Raw genomic sequence first — 21,261 nt, forward strand, 5'->3', positions numbered from 1 at the left:
CATAAGGGGATTTCTGTCAAAAAAAGAAAAATTCAAGGAGAAATTAAATGAACTGTTAGCGTATGTTTCAACGATTATATCAATGCGATATACCAAAAACAAAAATAAAAAATAAAAAGTGTACCACACATAAAGCGTACAAAAATGCAACGAAAGCCGTTATTATTAAATGTTAACAATTTTGTTCATATCTTTAAGTAATATAAATATTTATCAATGTCCAGGTACAAAAGCGGTATAAATAAAAGATATAAAATCAAGAAAAAATGTTTTCCTTTCACATCGCTTTGATATATGAGAGCATTATCCGAATCTTTTTAATAATTGCATTTATACCCACCAAATATAATTGTTGATCGAAAGACACACAAAACCACAAAAGTCTAAATCACAATTTTAGGATTAAAAGTAAATAACATTTCCGATCTTGAGTCATTTATTAAGCGCATCGAACAAGATTCTCCTATTTTTGTTTCATTCTTGTGAATGCAGTAAATTCTCCCTAATTGGCGCTCAGATTATGCACAAAAATGGACAATTTGGGAAGAGGAGATACGATTATTTGACTATTGTATTCTTAACGTCAATAATTTATTGTTTAATCAGAGTACAGTCAGGGACAAATATATGTGAACAACCTTTAAAACGGTATAATTATTTTGAAACTAAACTGAATAACTTGAATTTTTTTTTAGACGATAGAGGATAGAGTCTACTATACAATAACTGAAATGCTTTTAATGACGAAAAAATACAAAACCCTCATTTTTAACTTTTCTATCGTGATAACGTCATCAAAATCGATTGATGTTATTATGAGTTATGAATAATTAAAGATCGCGAAAATTTCAGTCTTGCCCCAGTTTTTATACTTTCAACCAATACCTATCAAGAATCTTCAGTTTTTTAAAATCTTCCAACACTTGCAGCTTAATTCTGAATTAAACAAAACAGTTAAAAGTCATGAATTTTTTATATTTTTTCTTATTCTAAGTAATAGCGAAATTAAGAAAAAAAAGTATTGTAGTCACTGTATAATCCTTCTGCCATCTAAAAGATAATTCAAGTCACTTAGTCCGGTTTCAGAAAGGTTATAAGGTTTTAAAGGGTGTCCACGTATATTTGTCCCCGACTGCACACGAGGAAACGTTTGTCTTCCGACACTGTGTACCGACTTGCTATTAATGCACCTTTCTGGACAGCTATCAGTAATCCATTTCGCATGTTTCGAACATAAAATTCGTACGAAACGGGGAAATTCAACATAAAAGTAAATTGATCGTTCTCTCACTTCTGAATCGAAATCTATTTACACCGTGCCAATCTAAATAAAGTGGTAACGAGAAGAAACCGAATTAATGTCACGATATCAACAACGAATGGGAATCCCTCGCATATCGTCAGACGGATGCACTGAGAAAAATGTCAACAGAATGAACAGTTAAATATGCATGCACTCGCAAGATGGGCAGATATCGTCTATTTATAGAAATATGAGTTGCAACATGCTGTTCGTGTTGAATGTTCACGTCAGTTAATCTCATGATGAAAGAACAGAATAATACAACACTCTCTGACCATTTGCAACTACAGTAAATTTCCCCAAATTTTCCATTCGAGCCTCGCGCCTCGTTCTTATAATTGCTGACAATCAACAACTATAAAACTGAGCCGCGAGGCTCGAATAGTCGTATCTCCTCTTCCCAAATTGTCCATTTTTGGCTACAAGTTGAAGGGAAATTAGGGATTATTTATTTATTTAAAATATGTTTAAGAACAAAGTGAAGCTATTCAAGCAAACCGCGCTGTAGTAGTATTATAAATACGAGATGCGATTATTCGAGTCTCGTTTTTATAGTTGTTGACGATCGGTGGCTACAATTACGAGCCGCGAGGCTCGAACAATGGTATCTCCTGTTCTCAAATTGTCCATTTTTGTTTACAAGCTGGGGGACAATTTGAGAGAATTAACTGTACAAGGATAAAAATGATTCGGCTGAGAATAATCTGTGATCGCGTTTCGAAGCAGCGTGCGATGATGCTGCGCCGCGTTTCGGCGGGGAAATGGGTAGGTGTTGCAGGTGCATATCGGCTGCACCGGTGCGTTGCGTTGCGGCCGTCGTCGGGGGTGGCTTTGACGCCGGTGCCGAGGAGAGGTGCAGAACGTGTTCGATCGACCCGCGAACGCGGCCCGTAGCCTCACACTGCGACACAGAGAGTTCACTTCAGTCAGTCGCTGTTTGGCCACCGAGCGGGTCTCAGTCGGGCTCTTTCAGTCAGTCGGGCGCGCTCTTTCTTCTCTCTCTCTCTCCACTTTCTTCCTCACTCTCTCCGACAGAGCCGCGGTCCGTTCCAATTTCCGTCGAACATCGCTTCCCTTTGGTCGCGAACTTTCGTCCACCTCGGGAACCCTTTTCCCGGTCGGCGGAGTTTCTGCGGAAGTTGGCCTTGGAACGTCCTTGGACCTTCAGCCGCCACTGAGAAACAACCATAATCGGCTGACTATACGGCGGTTCCGCGCGCGCGAAACATCGCTGCGGGAACGGTGTCTCCGGGGCACATGGACTCAGAGACACGAGGGATGGAGAAGGGATCAGCGTGAAGCACTTCTGCCAGGTGACTTTCCCTCGTGTATTACTCGACCCGCTCGCTCCGTGACACTCCTTCGATTGGCCAACAGCCGATCCAAGATCCACCGCTCTGCCCTTTCCGTGGTATTTTGCCCGTCGGGGTTGTTGCTCGAGCAGCTCGAGCTGCAGGCTCATGCGGTACCCCCGATCCGTATCTGGATCGCGGTGATTCGGACGTGGTCCCGTTTCGTTCGCTGCGGAGCTTCGTTCACGTTGCCGTGGGAATTTCAAATTGATTAGAGAAGTTGACCCGTTGTAATACCGTTCTCTTCGCGGTTACGATGATCAGAGATTTCCGATCTGAAACGTTTCGGAGAAAAGGGAAATACATATTTATCGCATGCCCGCGTCTGCTCGAGTGCTTAAATATCGATGACGGGAGAACGGAATCTCATTCGGACTTAAAAGAACGGGGAACTCGTCGAGGGGGTCGAAAGTTTCTATGTCAATTTTAAAAGGGACGGATTTTTACGCTGCGTCGAAACGTGACTTTCCGTTTAAATAATCTTAATAAATCGCAAACTTGACTGCGTGCACGCGTTTGCACTGCACCCGTTCAGTTTCGCCATAGTTGCATTAAAGTCCGCAGTCTATCGATGAGTTATAGACAGTTCGATTTTCGTCGATCTACCCGCAAAGCATAGTGCGGCAAGCTCCGAATGCAGTTCGGCTGGTTGCGGTCGGGCTGGAAAAATTTCGTAGCAATTTCAGATCGCCAAATTTTGTATCGCTTTCTGACCTAGTCAATTTATCGGGGAAGAAAGAAATTCGCCGAGCGGTTTCTGATTCCTGCGGCAATAAAAATCCGCGGTCTAGTTATTATATAGAAAAGTTTCCGCCGTGTTTTTCGTGAAAGATTCATTGAAATTGTTGGCAGTTTTGCTTACTTACGGTCGCGTAAAAGTGGTGTTCCAATAATATCGTTACCAGCCGAAAAGCACTCTCGGCGCTGCCGAAAGAGCCGTTTTGAAGTTAGCGAAAGAACCACTTTGGAACTGTTATTGCTTTTAAAAGAGTCGCTGTTTTCTTGTCCGTCCGCGGCGATAATCGAGTTAGGTAACAAATTGTTGGCGCCAGAGTGACATAAGCGCGAAGCTCGGTGAAATGTTTGATTTGATTAATTTTTCAATTGCATCGCGCGTCACCGGAATTCTTAAACAAGGATAATCGGCGATCGAGGTAATGTTCATAGTTAATGATCACCCACGGTGATCTATAAAAGTATTTGCGCATGCTGGTAAAATTTCATTAACTTCGATGATGTTTCGATGCCATTAGGAGATTCCGGGAAATGTGATAATTGAAAATTAGCGTACGATTATTCCAAGCCTAATCAGGTTACATCGGTTTCGCCCTTCTGTGCGAAGTTTGTGGGCCACTGTGCAACTATTTTTGGGACAAGGACTGTACATAGTCAGTGTCGCAGAGAGGCTCACAAAGCTACAAGCAAAACGCTGGTGGGAGAAGCTTCAAATTCGATTGCATAATGCGATCAAATTTTTCGTTATTCCGCAGAATTTTTAGGTATGGCGGCTATCGTTTCTGTGCCGATGTCACGCGAACATTGAGTACGATTTCTAGAGTGCGGATTTTATGCAACTACAGCAAAAATGGATAGTTCCTAATTTACAGTACTAGAGAAATTAAAGAAATTTCAAAATGTCATTGTAGTATTTTTGATCTAATAGAATTATTAAAAGAAAAACGAACCTTTTATTTCGCTTCTATTTCTTGTAATCGATGTAGACAAATTTTTATTTTGCATGAAAATCCGCAGTCTAACGATTCCTTTTTATAAAAAAAAAAAAACGCGCCAATATTATCTAAATTCTATCTTAATTAGACGATTGTTGCGATTTATACAATTCTTCTATTGGTTGCATAAAACAGAGATGCAATATCTGGTACTCTTTTTATATTGAAAAGTCGATCATCAATCTTGAATCATTCTGTATCCCTGAAGCCAATTAGCAGCCTTGAAACTGTATCAAGTGCATTAAACACAAATACTTTGTTACGATGGATTTTTAAATAAAAATTGTTCGCGCATTAACTGCATCATATACTGATGCAGGATACATAGACATTTAGTTCTCTTAGCAACTCTCTTGTCAAAAATACATGTAATTCGCAGTGCAGTTATGACTTCGTTAGCGTAGAATGTTCGTAGACTCCTTTTGTTGCACGTTTTCGCGCTTTTAAATGACTGGAAACTCATTTAGAAAAGATAGTACAAATTTAACAATTTCAATTAAATTTCATATCTGACCGAGAGTCCAACACATTGAAACAAAACTAAATTCTAAGCAAAACACCTATAAAACACAAATACATTGTATATTGCATGAACGATACATTGCCCAATTTAAACCACAACTACGCGCTATTGGGATCGCGTTACAATTTCTCAAAAATTTCTAAAAGCAAGTATCTTACATTTTTTACCAAGTAAAAGTATGTCCATGAATTTTGAATCATTCTGTATTTTACTTAGATTATTTACTAGCTTAAATTTACTAGCTTAAGCCGGGCTAAAATATGATCAAAAATATATATTTCATAAAAATATTCCAGAATTTTGAAAAGCAATGTTTTCTCGTGGCCGGAAAATTGACCATAAATTTTGAATCGTCTTGTGCTCCCTAAATCATTCGCCAGCATCCATGTCGACTAAAATTCGACGATCTACGTCGAATACATCTACAGCAGGACCTCGATTACCCAAATGAATAATGAAAAAGTAAACGCTCACATAATAGAACAGTTACCTCGCTGCAACAATAGATGAAATAGTTACTGATTTTTCGAACGAATCCTGTTGCCCATAGATCGTCCAAATTAGCGAATTAAAAATACTGGAGGCTCGGAGAATCAAGACTCGCCGCGATTGACTCGAATTTTACAGAATCATTTGAAAGAGCAGTATTCTCCGGGCCTCTTTCCTCGGCAAACTTGACCGCAAATTTTAATCGCGGCGTGCTCACCAGCGTCACATAAAATTCGCCAATCGGACACACGGCTGTTTCATTCCCATTTCGCAGGATAATTTCAAAGTTCTCGGCGGTTTCCTCGGCAAACTTGACCGCGAATTTTAATCGCCACCCGCTCTCTATAGCCGCCTATTGATGTCAGTTTTTCTGGTGACATCTCAGAGGCTCGTTCGAGGAACTCAACCCGCGTCTCCTCTATTTTTCCCGTCCCATATTCTCCGTTTGTCGACGGTCCAGGCCGGTTTCAATGTGGGCGTTGAAGCTCGCCAGGGCAGATCCGAAGCGTTCAGGTTAATTCGCCGCATCTGCGATGAAAGTTGCGGGAGTTCTCCTTCTCTCTCCCTCTCCATCCCCCTCTCTCTCGCCCTCTCTCTCTCTCTCTCTCTCTCTCTCTCTCTCTCTCTCTCTGAGGGTGTGGTGGCCGTAATACAGTCGAGAGAGGCTGATTGTAAACCACTCTTTCACAACAGTCGCTCTGCCCGCGCCGTATTCCGCGCCCAGAACCTGAAAAACTTTAGTAAATTACTCTCACGGTATGATCAACTCATAAATAGACTGCGGAGATCGCTGCGCATTTACCGTGTCCTCGACCCCGCGAGGAAAAAACCAACTATAACGTTTGCGATAACGAACATTAACAGTCGCATGGAAATTCGCGTAAACATCCGCGGCCCACTTGGAAATATTCCTACGAGAATTTCTTTCAGAATGTAATTCTGAATGTAATTCGGTTTTAGAGGTTCAGCAAAAACCTTTCAAACATTGGCAGATCTACGGTGGTTAATTTTGACAAATTTTTGACTGCTATACGTTGCGGTGGTCGGGATGTTTCAACTTTCGAAGATCGAATTTTCTATACAGTGACCCACAAAAGGATTCGTACACCTTTTAAAACGCCATAACTATTTTAAAACTGAACTCAACGACATCAATTTTTTTTAGATGATAGAAAAACTAGCCTACTAGACGATTACTGAACTGCTTCTTTCTTTAATTCTGCTATTACTTGGAATAACAAAAAGATAAAAAACCCTCGTTCTTTATGTTTTTTTTCTCTGAGCCTGTAACGAAAATGAAAGAAAATTTCATAGATATTGGTGACGTATATGCGTGTTGAAAATGTTATCGAAATCGGTTCACGTTGCTATGGGTTACAGCAAATTAGAAGTCGCAAAAATCGCAGTTTTATCACGATTCTGACCAAAAACTGTGAGAAATCTGCAGTTTTTAAAATCCTTCTACGCCTGTAGCTTGACTCTGAGTTAACTGATTTCAATCAAATTTTCAGCACGTACGACGGCCACGAAAGTGTTCGTACACCTTTTAAAACGCAATAACTTTTTTCAAAACTGAACTATATGTCTTGAAATTTTTTTTAGATGATAGAGGGACTAGTCTAAAAGTCTAAAAAGCTTTCTTTTTAATTTTGCTATTACTTGGAGTGAAAATAAAAAATAAAAAGCCCTTGTCTTTTTAACTTTTTTTTATCTGAGCCTATAACGAAAATTTAAAAAATGCCTTTTATATCTCAGTAAGTTATATGCATGCATCGAAGAATTCTAAAAACTGCAGATTTTTTAGTTTTTGGCCGTAATAAAATTGTAATATGTATAAAATCGTAATAGAACTGCGATTTTTGTGATCTTTAATTTGTTATAACTCATAACGACGTGAACCGATTTCGATAAAATTTTCAATATGCATATTAGTTGCCGAGATCTACGAAAAACATTTTTTAAATTTTCATTATAGGTTCAGGTAAAAAAAGTTAAAAAACGATCGATTTTTTATTTTTTTTTCTCATTCCAAGTAATAGCAAAATTTAAAAAAAGTCATTTCAGTCTGTTCAATTTTTAGTAGTTTTAATTCTTAAACAATCTACCAATGCAAAGTTAACGAGAGTTTTAAGCTGCTTATTAAAATTTATTCTACTACTTTTGAACGAAAATGTTCATGGAGTTTTTCATTAAAAATGAATAACAAAGAGAATGAAAAGAAATTTGTATAAAGTCATGTATGTTGGTAAGATATCGAAATACTTTAATAAAAATTTATGAAGATACTAGAAATAAATTTTGTAAGGAATAGCCACAAACACGAGTGACTTTATTGAAATTTCAAAACGAAAAATAATTTAGATCGAATAATTCATATCTGCGTTAAAATGTAGAAAATAGAAAGTTCTTCCAATATCAGTTTTTCAGTGCAGTGCGAAGTGGCACACTTCTCATTCAAGGTGCAATAAAACGGCAACAAAAAATGCTACATCGAGAATTATGGTCTCATTTTAAAGGGGAGACTTGAATCTTGAAGTTCATGGTGATTTGAGTAGATAAACAACTTTTGTTGCCTCTGCGCAGCCGGCTGAATTTGAATAATTTTCGCAAAAATCACATTCGCTATTTTGCTCGCTTCGTTGATGCAATAATCATTCTAAAACTGCAAGATAAGGTCGTACTTCAAAATTTATGTTCTCATTCTAAAGGGGAGACTTCGATCTTCGAATCGGTGTTAGTCTGAATAGATAGAAAACACGTTTCGAACTCTGCAGAGACGTCTAAATGAAAACTTTGTATTTCAACTCCACGAGCGCTGCTAGCACCTGGTTAATTAAAGAGTTCGGCAATTAACTGATTATTTAACAAGTTTTTGAACATTACATTTTAACTTTCGCGCAAGCTGTGAACGAAAAAAAAATTTCCCAGCCTAATTGGAACAAATCGTTAGAAATAAACCTGTGCCGTTCGGTAGCTGCACAGACGGTCGTGCAGGATGGATCATAATTAAATCGCAATTACGTCGTCAACGGGATTTTCGGGTTGTCCGTGATTGTCCGGCCGGCCGAATGTCGCTAAACGATCGACCTTAATCACTGAACCACAGGAGAGGAGCGGATCAAGTGATGCGGCCTTAGGTCCGCTCGGGCACGGTGTACATGTAATCGGCCGACATTTTCGGCAGTTTCGTTGTTATTAACCCTAGAAAGATAACCATATGACAACGTACGTAAAAGATAACCATACGCTTCAGAGGCGCATGCTTTTCTAAGGCGTCAATTTTCTACTAACAATGGATATTTATTTAAGTTAATCTAGTCATTTTAAAGGTTTGGCATTATTGTAAAAATAAAATGCATTTATATTATATTTTTTTATATTTTAAGTAATTTTAAACTTAAATCACTAGACCTCTCTGAAAAATTAACAAAAATCAACAGTCTTCGCAGGCGTCTCTGCGACGTAGGTTATCTTTCTCGGGTTAAATCGAGCTCATCTCATCGTTCGCGGGGCCGTTGTCAAGGTGTTCCCGGCGAATCCGCGCCGAATCCAGAAAGGTTTTCGTTAAATTTCGAAATCATTATTGGGACACGGTTTCAACTTTACCCCTCGAAACGAGCAATTAACGCGCGCGCGCGCGCGCGGTTGCCGACCAGTTAATTATGTGATAACGTCCAGAATTAATTAACGAGCGACGCGGTTGTTTTTGCAGCGTGCCGCATTACAGAACGCATCGCCGGCGATCTTTGACGCGCCAGAACTTCGAAATAATTAGGACCCGGACCAGATTCCACGAAATTGGCAGGCGATCCTCCCCGCGGAGGCCATTGTTAACTCTTTGCGGTCCAGCAGTTTTTATTTCACGGTCCTCGATTGGCCCGTTGCAGCTGCTTTGGCTGCGGAACCGGATTATGCATTGGCAGCCGCAATGCCAGTGGAAATCACGCCACCGTGCATCGGCGATCATTTTTCCATCGATTAGGTGCGGTTCGCCGTGTCCTTCCTATGCATTGTATCGAAAAGTGGCTTTCTTGATCGTAATAGACTGCTTGCAGTTTTATTCTGATGCATTATTATCGATCGAACTCACACACACACTTTACATTGAATGCATTGAACGTTTTCTTAAGCAATGCTTCCGTGCATCGGCGATCATGTGTTTCAATTAGGCGCAGTCCAGTGTGTTCTTGTTATGCACAACACCGAAAAGTAAAAAACATTCTTTGCTTTTATTCGAGACTTTTATTCTGATGCGTTTTCATCGATCATAACAATTATTCCTTGCTGCAAGCCTCGATCACAATAAACAGGAGTTAAACAAAAATTTATTTTCATCCTGAACATTTTTAATTAGAGAACAATGGAGCATAAAATCCGCGGTCCAGTTGTACCGGTTACAAAAGCTTAATTACAGTTTTATTTCGATGCACGTTCCTTTTTTATCAGTCACTCGAGATCGCGTACAAACAGCCTAATTAAGCAACGAACACCGTGCGCAAATAAAATTTTAATCTTTCTAGGATTTGTTCGAAACTAAAATTAAACTTTGATCTGAAAATTAATGCAATATTGCGGCAGTATGAATGCCAAATGAGCCAGTCCAATTGCTCAAACCAGAAGCGAATCTTGATAATTTCGGTGCAATAAGTTCTACCAATGCTTTTACCGTTTTATACTTCGGATAACTATTTTTTTTTTTACAAGTGCACGACATCTGGAATTATCTGCGAAAGTTGATTTCTGAAAAAGTGAACGCACACGTAAATGTTGATCGAATTAGGAGAATGCATCGATCAACGTTTTTCAATGCAATTTTCAATGGAAAGAAGTAGAAAAACGCGGCTTTGTGTGTAGTCAGATGCAGGCTCGGTCAACATTACGCGGCATGGCTGCACCGCCGCGACGCTTTCAATTAATCCCATTAACGAGCGGTTTCCGCGCCTGCAATAATTTCGGAGGAAATGCTAACGACACTGTATCGGCATTGACATCAGACTCTCCGAGTTTCCGTATTAACCCTTTCGCTCCGAACGACGGATATATCCGTCATCCATATGAACACTCGCGGAGCCGAACGCCGGATATATCCGACATGCTGGTAAAATCGCGACCTAATTTTTGGACTGCACCGCCTCTTGTTACTATTGCGTGAATCTTTTGACGAAACAAACAAACGACAGTCCGAAATAAACGACACACCATTCAAGTTATATTTGTTCTACCTGCATTTCCCATTATTATTGTGTTACATGTCATAAAGGGATAGAAAATCGAAAGTACTAACTTTAGGACTAATTATTATGTATTATGTTTTGTATTATGAATATTATGTTTTATTTTATTACTGCATATTATATATTATTTCTTCACTTTTTCCATTGTTAATGAAACTTTTTTTACCTATTAAATAACTTTATACCTTATGCAGAAATTATAACTATATTGTTTTAAAGAAAAATCCCTTTTCTTCCCAAATACACTATCCACGCGCAATGGGCACAATTTCGGCGGGTGGTTCCGTTCAGGAGGGGCGCTACGGCGGACTGAACCGCCGTAGCGAAAGGGTTAAGGTCGATTATTTGGGTTAAGAATTTCGTTTCCGAGGACCACCGATGCCAAGAAAATTGCGGAACGCACGATCTGCGTTCGCGCTTCCAAGGCTTCCGGCAACGCTCGAGCCGTTTTTCCTTTTTCAACACGGAGAAATATTGTTGCCGCTATGACCGTGGGAGTGTCGCGTGGGATCCCCATCGTTCGAATCACGTTAATTTCCGTTGACACTTTTCAATTCGTATTTCCGGGCAAGTTAATAAACGTCGCGCTTTTGATATAATCCGACAGTTTGCAATACCTTAACGCTTCTGTCGATTTCTCTCGTCGATCGCAGCGTCCAAAGACACGGCACGACCTTGACATTCTATCGAAACTGGCAGTCGACAATGTTTACAACTGACGCGAAACAGGCCAATTTTTGTTGCAAGTATAAATTACTCAACGAAATTAAATGCACACTTTATGACCGAAAAATAGATGAACTGTGACCTTTTGTAATTTCGTGCGAAATAATCTCACACTATTCAGCCTCATTTGAAAGGCCTGAGACTTTTATATCCTAAACTCGCGAAATTTTCAGATTTTTTCTTATTAGAGTTACCGGAGCTCAAAGATAAAGCCTTTTTTTGGTAATAACTTGTTGTTTTCTCGATGCTGTGGGGTAGTCTATCGTATTGTTAGAGGACAGGGTTTGCGTTTTCATTTCTCGGGGTCGGTTTTGTGAAAAATGTTCATTTCAGTGGGTGAGATACCGTGGGAGCCATTACGGCAGCTTTAGAAGCACGGTAGCAACGTCAGTCAATCGCAAACGCGTTTACCTGGTAGCGAATGTGTGACGCGTGAATAATAGAGCAGAGGGTGGCAATCGGCACGCACGCGAACCCTGCACTGACACGGCATTAGGTCAGTGTGCAAACTGCAATCACCCTTGGAAGTTCAAAGGCCGTTGATGTTGGCAGGGTGTGTTCACCTAACCTGCCGATATCAATTTTTAACCTGTTATGACAATTCGTGGCTCCGAAATGTACTTTCCCAATTTCGACAAATCGTAAATCTTCGAACTATTATAACTCCTTTAACCCTTTCGCTACGGCGGTTCAGTCCGCCGTAGCGCCCCTCCTGAACGGAACCACCCGCCGAAATTGTGCACATTGCGCGTGGATAGTGTATTTGGGAAGAAAAGGGATTTTTCTTTAAAACAATATAGTTATAATTTCTGCATAAGGTATAAAGTTATTTAATAGGTAAAAAAAGTTTCATTAACAATGGAAAAAGTGAAGAAATAATATATAATATACAGTAATAAAATAAAACATAGTATTCATAATACAAAACATAATACATAATAATTAGTCCTAAAGTTAGTACTTTCGATTTTCTATCCCTTTATGACATGTAACACAATAATAATGGGAAATGCAGGTAGAACAAATATAACTTGAATGGTGTGTCGTTTATTTCGGACTGTCGTTTGTTTGTTTCGTCAAAAGATTCACGCAATAGTAACAAGAGGCGATTTTACCAGCATGTCGGATATATCCGGCGTTCGTCCCCAGAGGGCGATCATGTGGATGTCGGATATATCCGGCGTTCGGCTCCGCGAGTGTTCATATGGATGACGGATATATCCGTCGTTCGGAGCGAAAGGGTTAAAAGTACTAGCAAGACAACGACCCTGAACACGTTTAAAAGTTCGAAACGTCTAGTTTCACACTCCATCGTTCATTCTTTCCCAAAAATTTGTTTACAATAACAGCGGTTGCGAGATGAAAGTCATATTTTTCCTCGAAACTGCTCCAAATTCAAACCCCTGTGACAACATTAAACAATTTTTTCCGTAGATTCATCTACCATGGATTTGACGATTGAAGCTTCTTCTTGCCAACGATTCCTTAAAATTTGATCTACGATTTTTTCTATTTATGGAACATAAACCAGGAACAAGTTTGGCGATGTAAACACAGTGTGGCGGCAAAGTTTCCATTTAAAATTCAATCAAACACCCAAGAAAAAATCATGAATCAAGTTTCGAGGGGTCTTGAAATTTATGGAAGATTCGGTAGCGAAAGAAATGTATTAACGTTTTCAGGGGCGTTCGAATCTGCAGTTTATATTTCGACGATTTGCTTAAAAACGAGTCTACCTAAAAGTCAATTTTTCTTCTGACCACTTTAATAAGTTTAAAAATAAAAGTTAAAATAATAGTAAAAATATTATAACAATACAATAATATATAATATCAAAATATTACAACAATACAATAATATATAATATCAAAATATTATAACAATACAATAATATATAATATCAAAATATTATAACAATATCCTTAATTTTTCTCTAACTTTTCAAACATAAAATTCGTCGTCCGATTATAATTGTACAAAGAATTGTCTGATTACAATTTCTCAAAAATCCAACGATCGGCCACGGCTGTTTCAATACATCTGGAAATAAATTTCCCTCTTCAGAGTTCAATCAGACAACGGATCAACGATCGCTGGGAATTTTAAGCGAGCCTCAATGCTCTTCGGGGAATAAGGAATCGCTTATGGGGGAGGGGGGAGGGGGTTGATCATATCCACGAGGTTACTGCCACTATGATGCTAGACTGGCTGTAGATCCCCACAGTGGTCGCAAAGCCAACTACGTTACAAATGCGCTTGTAATTTATTAACGACGTTGCCTATAACGTTGGCTATAGAGTCGCTAGTTTTCTGTGATTCTTGTAATTATTTTAAGTACGCCTTCGCGATTCTCGGTTGCGGAGTGTACGACGACGGTTGCACGAGTCCATTATGGAATCGTGGGCAGCTCTGCAAACTGCATCATGGACAGCTGGCATTCTCGATCAGTATCGTGCACAGCTCACTTGTGCTTCCTTATGATCATCAATGCAATTATCATATCAGTAACACTATTTAAATATTATCCACTTACGACATAAAGATAACCGTTTCTTTCCTCTGTTCTTAATTCTCATAACAATTTAATGAATATGGTTTTCATGTTTTTCTTGTTCTTATTCTTTCAAATATTTCTTGATACGGTAAGGAACAGTTAAAGGTAAATGATTGATAATATTTATTAGCATATGTACGTTCTATCGACTTATTGAATGATTTATGAATATCGACATTTATTAATACATAAAAATTACGGTATTTCCAGGAAATGAGGGGTTCCTGAAGTCGTTTGAAGTAACTTTTTCCTTAGCGAAAATGCGATCCGCGACTTCGTTTACGAATTATTAACGAAAAACACTGACCAATCAGAGCCGAGCTCGCCTAGCGCTAGATGGCCGAGCCAATCAGCGGAACTGGACTTCGACCGTTCGTTGGCTCGACCGCCTCGCGCTAGCTGAACTCGCCTCTCATTGGTCACTGTTTTTCGTTAATAGCTTGCAAACGAAGCCTCGGACTGCATTTTCGCTAAGGTAAAAGTTACTTCAAATAATCTCAGGAACCCCTCATTTCCCGAAAGTGCCATAACTTTGGGACATCCTGTATATTTGTCGTATCAATTTAATAAATATTCCGTTAATATTTCTCTCGTTCTTATTCTTGCAATCATTTCTCGACAAAATAAGAAGCAGTTAGGCTGATTGATATTTCTGGAACACTTATAAATATATCTGAAATAGAACGGAAAGCGGAAACGACGGCGCGTCCTGTTCAACTTCGCGGACCAGCTTAGATCTGAATTGTCGATTCGAAAGTGCAACCAACTAAAACTTCACGGATATCAAGAACGTCAGGTTTCGCTTTTCATTTGTATCGCGACAGAGGACGGTCACGGAAGTCGGCGGCATAAGTGGCGCGCCGTAGTTTTCCGAACAACTTACAAAGTCCCGGGGTTTTAATATTCAATCGGTTTTTTCGCTCCGCGGCGGCGCGTTTCGAAGCGTAAAAATAAATCGAGGTTGCTGATCGACCACGCCGCGGAAAAGTCGATGTGCGAGGGCTGCAAATAACGTGTAATTACTAGAATAGACTTGATTTCGTTATCGACGCATGGACGGCGCGGAAGTTATTGTCGCGGCGCGCCGCGTTCCCCTTTCTTCGACGTTGTTCAACCGTAGATCGGACGGCTCGTTCGTGGAAATTGACGAATCCGTCGCCGCGAATCTAGGCTGTTCGTCGACCGGAAAACCCGCGGGAGCCGAAATCGCGTTAACGGTTTTATTGCAGCAGGTTACCGTTGTCCAACCGTATTATCCGCTGGTTTTACAGGAATCGGAGGGTTCGCCGACGTTATGTAAACGCGGACGTAACAGCTGCGACTTCGCCGGAAGTCTTACACCGAGGGGCCAATGGCGTTTAGGCGAACTGTTACCAAGCTGTCCGCAGTATATATGTAGGCTGCCGGGAAATTTGTTCTCTGAGCGACGCATGCCACGACGCATCTTTTCCTTCAACCATTCCGATGCTTTTTTCGAATCGAATCGCACGGTCAGCGGATTTCTATGATTTTTATTTAACGCTTTCGGGGCTGAACTAAAATTGGAAAGTATAGTAGAGAAAGTTTTTAATTTTCATGTTATTTTTTTGGCTATTATACGTTATGGTTATGCTATAAATTATATGAAGTCACGATTTGACCATGAGTTTTGTGTACTCATGGGAAAAATGTATATAGGTGAAACATGGAATAGTGAAAAAATTGAAAGAAATTAAAAATGTTGCTTTGTTGATTACTGGACGGCGGATATTATGCATTTATGGCGAAATTGTGTAGTTGCAATCTAAGACAGTAGAGAGAATGAAAGAATTAAAAAATATCAATGCATTATCTTTAATCTATTAAAATTAATGGGAAAAAATTAAGGAAAGGGTGAACTTGATCCAGACAATTTTTATTCTGCATAAAGATCCGCAGTTCAGTAATCGTAGATCAAAGTTTTTGTTTTTTAAGTTCTGATGTTTCGAATTCGTGTAATAGAACGTTGTATAGACAATGATTTATAAGAAGAACGTAGAAACATACTTCGTTATTTTGTGAAACTGGTGGCGAATTATTGAATATGCTCGGATTAATTGAGCTAACGAACTTGTATTTCTGTTAGCACAAAAGTAGTTGCGATTTCGAAACATTGATTTTAGAGCAGTGCCTGTTTCGCACGTCAATTGTTAAATTGCTCTGCTGATCTTCGTGCAAAGTGAGACTTTTCCGAATCAATTGTAAATGCCAGAAGAGAAACAACAATGTTCAATAAATTCTCCCTAATTGACGCACGATTATTCGAGCCGATTATTCGTTTTCATAGTTACCGATTGTCAACAACTGTAAAAATGAACCGCAAAGGCTGGAATAATCGTACCTTCTCCTTCCAAATTGTTCATTTCTGTTTCCAAGCTGAGTGTCAATTAGGGAGAATTTACTGTATTTCGTATTTCTTAACACTAGAGATTTACGGAGCACAAAAAGCAGCTGTTTTATATTAGTTTATAAAAATAACAATAAGACACTTATTCTGATTTTTAGCAAGTGTTATTATCGTATTATTGCCGTAAGCAACATACAAATTGAATAAATAACTCATAAACGTATCTTTACAATATGAATAATCGTAAATTAAAAAATTAGTGACCCGTCATTTTGACTGGTTCCGTAAATCTAGTGTTATAAGTTCATCCAACACTAAACCTCTCACAGTCAAATTGTAAAATTTCTCATTTTACAATTGTAAAAATAACGAAGACAATTCCACAGGAAACGATTGAATAAATTAGTTAGTTAATTATCTTTATATTAAGTATTTAAGAGCGCGCTATTCCTTCTTCTCCACCGGGATTAGAATAAATTACACTATCGAAGCTAATCCTGTAATAAAGTCTGTAAAAAGTCTAAATAAAATGCATCTTCGCATTTTTACGAGGCAATGTACACTCAGTCAATTTTACTGCTCGGTAGGTTTAGTGCTAATGCCTTTATTGCTTGCGATTTAGCTTAATTGTTCCTTCTGCAGATCCACATAAACCTGAGTTTAACTATGATGTAAGATAAAAGCAGTGGTGGCGATCGCGTTTCCAAAGGAAACTCGCGTTTCGTTCGAGATAACTAGAAATTCGACCCGCTCGAAGAATAAAAGAACTGAAGATTTGCTAAAACAGTGGCTAGGTATACGAGAATGTTGAAAAGGGAAACATCGGGTCCTCCTAACGAGTTTGATTCTCCAGGAGCGACGTTGTGCTCGCGTGACGGAACCGTCGGCACCCCAATTTCCGTGCTCCCGTTGTCGCGGAAGCGGTTTCGCAACGGGGGAAAAAGAGGAACGAGTTCTCGAGTGTCGCTGACACGCGTGAAACACACCCCCGGAGGCCTCGGCTCGCGTGAAAACCACCTGAAAGCACTCGTTTCGGTTTCGACACGTGTCGAAAGCTTGTCGGAGAATTCAGTTACCTTGGGAATTAACGGGACGAAAATCGTGGACCTGCGGCTTCACCTGGACCGTGAAGAAGTGGGCTGCGTTTCACGATCTTGCTCATTCACGAACCTCCTCTTTCGTGCCAACGTTGCAAGCGTTGATCGAAAAATTCGCGACACATGCGGTTTCAATATTGAGACACGTTTATTCGACGTTTATCGCGAAATCCTGAAAAATCCCGCGACTGAGGCTTCGACTGAAACGTAAAAATGTGGGCTACGTTTCACCATGCTGCTCATTCGGAGTACAGTAAATTCTCCATAATCGACGCTCAGATGACAAAAAATGGCAACAATTTTTCCACGACGGAGATTATAGTAAATTCCCTCTAATTGACGCTCAGATGACAAAAAATGGATAATTTGGGAAGAAGAGATACGATTATTCTGAGTCTCGCGGCTCGTTTTTGATAATCGAGGACTACAAACACGAACCGCGAGGCTCGAATAATCGTACCTCCTCTTCCCAAATTGTCCATTTTTGTCTCCAAGCTGAGCGTCAATTAGAGAGAATTTACTATAATCTCCGTCGTGGAAAAATTGTTGCCAACATCTTTCACATTTATCGTACACTGTTTCTATAAATGCTGTATTCTTCATTAGAGAATTAGCAGTATATTCATCTTCAATTTGAAAATACATCTTTTTTTTCCTTCGTCTTCAAACTGAGGTAATTACTAAAATATGTAACTGTGTTGTTAGGAAACGTATGCACACACAAATAGTATACTGATCATTTTGGAAATGTCTCATCGTTTCCTAAGTTGTCACTTTCAAATGAATCGCACCATCTGCTTGCTTACCAAGTTATTCTGAAATTGCACAGTGCATAGCAGTCGAACCAATGTCCGTGAGTATTATACTGTGTTATGTAAAAGTATACAGAAAACTCATTACAACAATTAATTAAACGAAATCGGTTACAGCAATTAATTAAGCGAAATTGATTACAGCAATTAATTAAACAAAATTCATTATAGTAATTACTTAATCAAAGTTGGTTACAGCAATTTCTTCAACAAAATTGGTTACTGCAATCGTTTAGACAAAATTGGTAACTGCAATTATTTAAACAGAATTGGTTACAGCAATGATTGAAGCAGAATTGGTTACAACAATTGCTTAAATAAAATTCATTGCAGTAATTACTTAATCAAAATAGGTTACAGCAATTACTTCATCAAAATTTGTTACTGCAATTGTTTAAACAAAATTGGTTACAGCAATTATTTAAGCAGAACTGGCTGGAGCAATTATTTAAACAGAATTGGTTACAGGAGTTACTTAAATGAAGTTGGTTACTGCAATTACTTAAATAAGATTAGTCACAGCAATTACTTGAACGGAATTGATTATCTAGTTCGAATAAAAAATCCATACATTCCTCAAGTTAAAATCTCACTCGCAGATTTTTACACATTTGTGAAATGTATGAGTGTTTGTAATGATAAAAACAGTTTAGGATAAACTATGAATAGACAGTGACCATATAAAAGCCTCGACTTAATTTCACTGAATACGTTTCCGTGTACAAACGAATGCCTCGGACTGCTAAAACAATATTGTGAATGACTATGCGGCGCAGCGTAATCTCTTGGGACAATTTTTGCTACCCTCGCGGGAGCCTTGAAAGCGAAGCAACCCGTTCGCGGGGCTGAAAAGAAACCCGGAAGGAAATTAAGGGAGCTTCTCGGACAATTGAAAGGGAGAGAGCAAGTTCGGAGATAAACGCACAATTCCGCTGGCACGGCAGCGAGTCTTCACAAAGGCTTCCGTGAAAGTCGCCCTCAGGTCCTCATCCCCCTTTTACGGCTCGTTCTCAACATCCCCCCTTCCGCGAGGCCTGTCGAGCATCGCGACAGAGTTCATAATACGGAATCCACTCCACTTTCGGGGCTTAGCGTCCTTCCTCGGCCTGGATGTTTTCAAGCCCGATTACAACGTAATAGAAAGAAAATCCAATTGTGTTACACTTCGCCCGTCCACGGCCCGTCGGCCACCGGGACGATATTAATCTCGTTCGCGAAATTGCGCCGACGAGGGTGTCGAGCCACCCCCGCGCCGAAGTATTCCGTCACAATGATTACTCCGAATTCCGTTCTGCCGCGATGATCACCGTCTGTCTGACGAGTTTGGACGCGATCTTCTCGGTCTAGACAAGGTTATACTAGGTTGACAAGGATGAAATTTATAGTTAATAATATTGTCAACTTTAACAGTTTATTATTTTTATTGTAGCTGTTTTCTTTTTGTTGGGAAGTTACACATCTCGCCTGTTCAAAGAAATTATTGTGAGCTCTAAAAAATATTGAAAACCTTTTTTAAAGATTAATTTTATTGGAAATTGAGAACGGTCGGAAATTCGCACTATTACGAAGTATGAATTCTTACGTGGAATTATCGCAGACCGCACGAAACATTAATAGTGTATTTGGCACTAGTGTAAGTATGCAGCAGACAATATCAAATTGGTTCGCCAAATTTCGTACAGGTTATTTTGACCTCACAAATGAGCCACGCGGTCGCTCAGAATCAAAGGTTATCCACGCCTATTTAGTGCAGATGAGATCCATTATGATTTCATGAAACCTGGCTCATCGATCACAGCAGAAATATTAATACTGCAACCAGCTGGACGAAATGATGCAAGAACTTAAAAAAAGACAGCTTAAATTGGTCAATAGATCGACTCCCATCTTATTGCATGATAACGCTAGACCACACACTGCATAAACGACTGTGGCAAAACTACAGGAATTGGAGTTGGAACTTCTTCATCATCCTCCACAATCACCAGACCTAGCTCCCAATGTCTACCACTTCTTCCACAATTTGGACAATTTTTTAATAGAAAAACAATTTAATTCCGATAATGTTGTAAAACTGGTCTTCCAGGAATCCATTGACTCTCGTCCGCCAGGGTTTTATACCACCGGCCTAAACAACCTGCTGCTTAAATGGCAAAAGTGTATAGACAATATAAGTGCATATCTTGATCAATCAAATAATTCTTTACATTTGCAAGTTATCAACCAACTTTACCTACATTTCTACAAATTTCATTCTTGACGACCTGATATTTCTGAAATTTTTACGAGATTTAGTACTATGTTCATTGTTACTAGATCGAAGGAGTTTAATAATAAGAAACAGATGTTGCGGCTTTGGGAATTATTTGTGATTCAACAGAGATAATTATGGAGATTCCTGGTATACTGAAAAATTCTGTAGACTCTCCCGAGTATAATAGTATTTTTTTTGCAGCGTAGATATTTAAAAATGTTTGAGTAAAAATTTTCATGTCAACGTAACATTGTCTGACGATCACTTGTCCACGAGAATTTTTTGCGATTTAACAGGAACAGTTACGGAGATTCTTGATATACTGAAAAATTCTGTAGACTCTCCCGTGCATAACATTATATTTTTGTTTTATATTCTAGGTGTTTAGAAATGTTTGGGTAAAGTTTGAAGTGAACGTGATATCGTTCGACAATCATTTTCTGCGGTATTTTACAGCGTTAAGAATTTCTTGAGCTTGAATCGTAAAAGTTCTATGAACGTTCATCACCTAGAATAATTCTGTAGACTCTCTCAAATATAAGGCTATGTTTTTAAATACATTACGAATATTTACGTGTGTTTAAACAATGGTAGAAGCGAACGCTTAGACCAGAATAATGTTCTAATTCCAGTCAAGATGAAAGAAACTTTGAGAACTTTTTGTAATCTAACTAAAGAAGCTATACAAATTGTTGTCACATCGAAAAGTTCCGGAGATTTTGCAAAATGCAACGGTATATTTTTCCATTACATTATCAAACGTCAAGCTTGTTTGAACAACATTTGTAGCGGATGCCTTTATTAAGAATATCCGCAAAATGC

The 21,261-nt window shown here is 39.1% G+C and overlaps 1 protein-coding gene and 1 long non-coding RNA gene across 3 annotated transcripts in view; one reads left to right on the forward strand and one right to left on the reverse strand.

The window, feature by feature from the left end:
• Window positions 1–418: 418 nt before the first annotated feature.
• Window positions 419–3,859, reverse strand: LOC143260021 (uncharacterized). Its single transcript, XR_013034127.1, has 2 exons — window positions 3,522–3,859; window positions 419–2,930 (listed from the first exon to the last, which is right to left on the reverse strand). It is a non-coding gene; the product is annotated as an uncharacterized LOC143260021 (long non-coding RNA).
• Window positions 2,216–21,261, forward strand: part of LOC117220723 (uncharacterized) — a 59,031-nt gene continuing 39,985 nt past the window's right edge. The window contains exon 1 of one of the 2 annotated variants that reach the window (XM_033470963.2): window positions 2,216–2,616. The gene's annotated coding sequence lies outside the window, so the exon portion shown is untranslated. The remainder of the gene's footprint in view (window positions 2,617–21,261) is intronic. The other variant, XM_033470965.2, reaches the window with a different exon arrangement.

Source organism: Megalopta genalis, chromosome 9, assembly GCF_051020955.1.
Source record: "Megalopta genalis isolate 19385.01 chromosome 9, iyMegGena1_principal, whole genome shotgun sequence".
NCBI lineage: Eukaryota > Metazoa > Arthropoda > Insecta > Hymenoptera > Halictidae > Megalopta > Megalopta genalis.